The following is a 5,629-nucleotide window of genomic DNA, read 5'->3' on the forward strand; positions in this document are numbered from 1 at the left end:
TTGTTTTAGGAATTAAAAAAAAAAATTGGTTGGCATTCCTATTAATGCAGTATAGCCTCAGAGTCTGGCAGCAATATACTCTTCAGACGATTTAGCAAGGCAATTCAGTTAACCATCTGGGGTTTCATGAGAATGCAAAACTCTTTGCTGATTTGTTATAAGAAAATGGAAGAGTCACCCAGTCATTTTTGCAGTTGGGCAGCCTCCAAATCTCATAAGTAAATAAATAAATAGTTCAGAATGATGGATAACCATGCAGCCATCTACCAGGGCATGTACTGAAAAGCTGAGAGAGAAACAGCACCAACCACTGCAAAGTTTGAATAGCAAAAAAGATACACCCAGTCTCACTGAAGATTTACAGTCTCAGATATCAGAATAAAGTAACAAGCACAGAGCTACTGGGAGAAAAAGTAAGGTTACTAAAGGATCACTGCCTCACATATGTGAAGTGATTATTATGTCCAAACTATTTACTCCACCATAACAAATGTATATTTTTTTAATTTATTTATATTGCAAATTTAGATACTGCCCATCTCACAAAAAAGTGACTCTGGGTAGTTCACAATAAAACAACAATAAATATTAATTAAAATACAATAAAAACTATATAAAATACAATAAAAATAATATAAAAACCAGACACATATGGAAATAATATCATCTTCCAAGATGTTGATGATCAGTAAGATGTTAACATATGGGAGCATCTTCAAGGTGCTAGCCACCCCCAGGGTTGGTTGCCCCTTTTTTCACCCCATGCCAGTTGGCAGAGCCAGGTCTTGACTGCTTTCCAGAAGGACAAGAGCGTTGGGGCCTGCCTCACCTCTGGGGGAAGAGTATTCCACAGGGTGGGGGCCACGGCAGAGAAGGGTCTCTTTCTGGACCTCGCCAGTTGATATTCTTTCATCAACGGGATCCACAGCATACCCTCTCTGCCTGACCGGGTGGGATGGGTGGTTATAATGGGGGTGAGACAGTCCTTCAGGTAACCTGGTCCCATGCCATGTAGGGCTTTAAAGGTGATAACCAACATCTTGAATTGGACCCAGAAGCAAACTGGGACCCAATGCAGCTCATGCAGCAAAGGTGTAACATTGCCATTTTTGGGGCACCTAAAATTGCCTGTGCGGCTGCATTTTGAACCAGCTAAAGCTTCCGGATACTTTTCAAGGGTAGCCCCATGTAGAATGCATTGCAACAGTCTATGCAGGAGATGACCAGGGCATGAGTGACTGATTGGAGGGACTCCCAATCCAGAAAAGGGCGTAACTGGTGCACAACATGTAGTTGAGCAAAGGCCCTCCTGGCCACAACTGCCACCTATGCTGAGCAGGAATCATGAGTCCAGGTTACGGATTACGGACCAGGTCTGTCTCGGGTAGTGCGACCCCATCCAGAACCAAAGATGGTAAACTTCCAGATACAGAGGAGCCCCCAACCCACAGCCACTCTCTTACCAGGGTTCAGATGAAGCATGTTGTTCCCCATCCAGACCCCCATAGCCTTCAGGCACCACAAAAGGGTAGTCACAGCATCACTCAGATCACCTGGGATGGAGATGTATAACTGGGTATCATCTGCATACTGATGATACCTCATCCCATGGTGGCAGATGATCTCGCCCAGTGGTTTCATGTAGATGTTAAAAAGGAGTGGGGAAAGTACCAAACCCTGAGGCACCCCACAAAAGAAAGGCTGCAGGCTGGACCTCTCACTCCCTATCAACACCGATTGGGACCAGTCTTGGAGGAAGGAGGTGAACCAGCACAAAACTGTCCCACCCACCCCCAACTCCCCAAGCCGACCCAAAAGGATACCATGGTCAATGGTATCAAAAGCCACTGAGAGATCAAGAAGAGTAAGGATGGATGCGCTACCCCAATCCCACTCCCACCAGAGGTCATCCAAAAGTGCAACCAATGCTGTTTCAGTCCCAAATCCGGGCCTGAAATCCGACTGAAAAGGGTCCAGATAATCCATTTCATCCAGGATCCTCTGGAGCTGCAATGCCACCACCTTCTCAACCACCTTCCCTAAAAAGGAATATGCTATGTTTTGCTGTTTAACATAGCCATATTTTAAATATTCCACATTTTTAATCTGTGCAATGAAAATCAATTGGAAAATCTGATTTGGGCAATTTTCTATTAATTAATTAATTAATTAATTAAATTGTTGCTAATTATACTTGATAGGAATATATTTTAAAATCAGAAAAATGAGGTATTTTGATTTATATAGTACATTATCTATGCTTTAGCAAGTACAGATTACTTAGATAGCCTACTAATCAAGCCTTGATAGAATTAATGGCAAATCTAGTCCTAGTTTTATGTTTCAACAAATCTATCTTGAAGGAAAACCCTGGAAAATGGATGTTATAGTTACTAACATTAATACATCATAAAGCATAAAATATATGATTTACAGGGCATAGGTAGCAGTCCACTAATTATTAATAAGGTTTCCCTTTGGTATTGAGGCATCCTACATTAGTTTGCTTTTGATAGCAACTGTCCTAACATGATATGTATACCCAAAAAAAGTTAAACACTACCACATGTCAGAGGCAAATTATAAATTTTAGACTATATTAGGAAAGTGTCTATGTCATGATGGCAAAAACAAACCCCCAAACGATTGTAGAAACCTATAAGAGGCCCAAAATTCAAAGCTAAATAAATGTTACATTCAGTGTATTAATACATATACAACATCTTAATCAAGTCAGAGTTTGTCAGGACTTGTTTTGCTTTATTACAAGATGCTTATGTTAGAAAAAAATATTTTTGCCATCAGAGTGAATGGCACCCAGTACAGAATATGATAACTGGATATACAAGGTCAACACTGGAGGTACAGTCCAGTTAACTGTTCTGGTTGCTTGGAAAACATGAAGTTCTACCAATTGGACTAAGTGTAAATAATCCTGTTTGTTTTGTTCTATCCCCTGGGTCAGAGATGTTCCAACTTTGGTCTTGGATGGGACTGTACTTCCCCAGTTAAGACTGGTGCACAACTTGGGGGTCCTTCTGGACTCATAGCTACTGCTTAAAGAGCAGTTGGCAGCTGTGCCCAGGTGGGTATTTGCACATGTTCATCTTGTGCACCAGTTGTGTCCTTTCCTCGATTGGGAGGCAGTCAGTCATGCCCTGATTAACTTACAATTGGATTATTGCAATGCACTCTATATGGGGCTGCCTTTGAAGACCACCTGGAAGCTACACCTGGTTCAAAATGTAGTGGCGTGAGCAGTAATGGGTGCCTCTCAGTGTACCCATGTGTCACCATTGCTACATAAGCTGCATTGGTTGCCAGTTGACTTCCAAGTCCAATTCAAGGTCCTGGTTATTACCTATAAAGCCCTGTATGGCGTAGGGCCTGGATATCTGAGAGGCTGCTTGTCTTCAACTATTTCTGCCTACCTGGTATGTTCCAGAAGAGTGGGTGTGCTCCATATCCCCTCCTTTAAACATTTCCATCTTCTGGGACCTAGGAAACATGCCTTCTCTGTTGCAGCCCCTACCCCTAGAACAGCATCCCCCCAGAGATAAGGACAGTGCCTCTGGAAAGCTTTGAAAACCTGGCTTTCGTTCTGGGCCTGGGGTTGATGTTTATTATTTGTTCAATGGTCCCTGTTTTGTTTTGTTGTTTTTGCTGTCTATTCAATTATTTTAGTCTGTGCTGTTGGTTTGATTTAATATTTTTAGCTGTTTTTATGTTTTTCCTAGTTTTGTATGTCACCCAGAGTCCACTGGAGTTGAGGGGGCCAATAAATTTAAATAAATAAAATAAAATGTAATATGAGCTACTGAGAAATTAATTTTCCTGCACAACCTTTCTCTTCGTTCTGCAGGCTGATTTTTGTTTTTATTTTATGTTGAAGTTATGATATAAAGAAAGAGATTAAACTAGGTGGTTTTTTTTAAAGTAAAGTAAAGTATTTTAAATTATAGGTATATGGACAGTGCCATTATATAATTTGGTTACTAGATGGTACCTAGAGTTAGATACATCTTCATGATAACAACTATCAGAATTTAACTGTTTTTGTTTTCAGGACACAGTCCAATTATTGTCTAGCTTCTTGACTAACATATCCACTAAGTCTCCATGCTATATACACAGCATATGTGTTCTATAAAACCTAATTTCTAAAATAAGCCCATAATGGGAACTAGTTTCTTATTCAGTAAAGAAGGTATTTTGCCACATAAGAAAAGTATCTGGGAGATTTCTGACTTTGCTCTAGTACTGAAGTCTGTTCGTAAAGATACAACAGTTATGAGGCCTGTTCAGATTAAACAATGAAGGTTCATTGATATTTACCAGAAATCAGTGCTGAATATAAAATAATGACTCTGCAGAAGTATACTAAAGTATAGAACAATAAACATTCTGAATTAGAGCATGCTGCCAAGATGACTTTGCATATATTGTTTGCAGAATTACCTCCATTTGTCTTAATTAGTATGCACCAGATTTATCTGTACAGGGCCACAGAATGCATTAACAAGGTATTATTTCACATTCCATGTTCTCTAATTAAAAGTAAGTAGAACAAAATGTAATATAAAACTATTCACCACCCAAAACTTGGGTAAGTACTTAGGCCAAATCTTATTTTCTCAGATCCCCAGCATGCATTTAGACTGCTTGATAAATAAGTACAACAGTAATGATTCAGAGTTTCCGTACCAGAACACTTAATGTTGAAGTTCTTGCTACCTTGGATACATAAATATAAGAGTCTCTAACTCTTAAGCAGTTACTTTTTAAAAATGTCTTTTGTATGTTATGAATTAAACACAGAGGGATGACGCACATACAATGCATATTAGAACATTATTTAATTTTTATGTGCTGGGGATCTGAGAAAATAAGATTTGGCCTAAGTACTTACCCAAGTTTTGGGTGGTGAATAGTTTTATATTACATTTTGTTCTACTTACTTTTACTTTGTTTATCAGTAAAAACATAACCAAGTCCTTTCTTGACTATCATTCAAAAGCAGTATCAGGAAAACCCAAGTATGACAATAGATAAACATATATTTACCAATACTCTTATTAATGAGGGTAGGGAATGGCAGAAATAAAGAGCAAAGCAACATCAGTTAAAATAGATTTGATTCCACATTGATTCAAAGCCCAAATTAGAACAGACAATAGGGTTGTGTTTACTATCCTTTAGTAAAAGGTGAAAGATTGATCTGAGCTGAAGAGAAACCAGCACATACAATAGCATTGTAAGGATACAGAGAAGATTAGTTTGGCCCCTGAACAAGGATAACAAAAAATAATGAAATTAACATTAGTATTATCTTGTTTGTGATTGAGTGCTGCATTACAATGATACAATTTATTGATTTCTTTTTATTACATTTCATTCATTGGGCTTCTAATTTCTGTTTCTTAGTCTCTTTTACAGTCTCTTCCTCCATTCGTGGCTTGAAAACCTTCACTGCTATTTTACAGTAACATTAAATACTGACTTAACCCAAACAAAAATATGTATTCACAGTCAGAACTGTTGGTATTGTTCACTGAGTTTACACATAGTTTTGAAGCCACTGTCAGTTACAAAAGTTGAAGTCTATGTGTAAATCAATCCTGTTCAGTTA

At 38.6% G+C, this 5,629-nt stretch overlaps 1 non-coding gene across 1 annotated transcript; it reads left to right on the forward strand.

The window, feature by feature from the left end:
- The first annotated feature begins 5,220 nt into the window (after nucleotides 1–5,220).
- On the forward strand, nucleotides 5,221–5,327 carry LOC112540942 (U6 spliceosomal RNA). Its single transcript, XR_003084975.1, has one exon. It is a non-coding gene; the product is annotated as a U6 spliceosomal RNA (small nuclear RNA).
- Nucleotides 5,328–5,629: the final 302 nt, after the last annotated feature.

This window comes from Python bivittatus, unplaced genomic scaffold (assembly GCF_059951505.1).
Source record: "Python bivittatus isolate LINGU-HERP-01145 unplaced genomic scaffold, Pbiv_v1 ctg000350_np1212, whole genome shotgun sequence".
In the NCBI taxonomy this organism is placed as follows: domain Eukaryota; kingdom Metazoa; phylum Chordata; class Lepidosauria; order Squamata; family Pythonidae; genus Python; species Python bivittatus.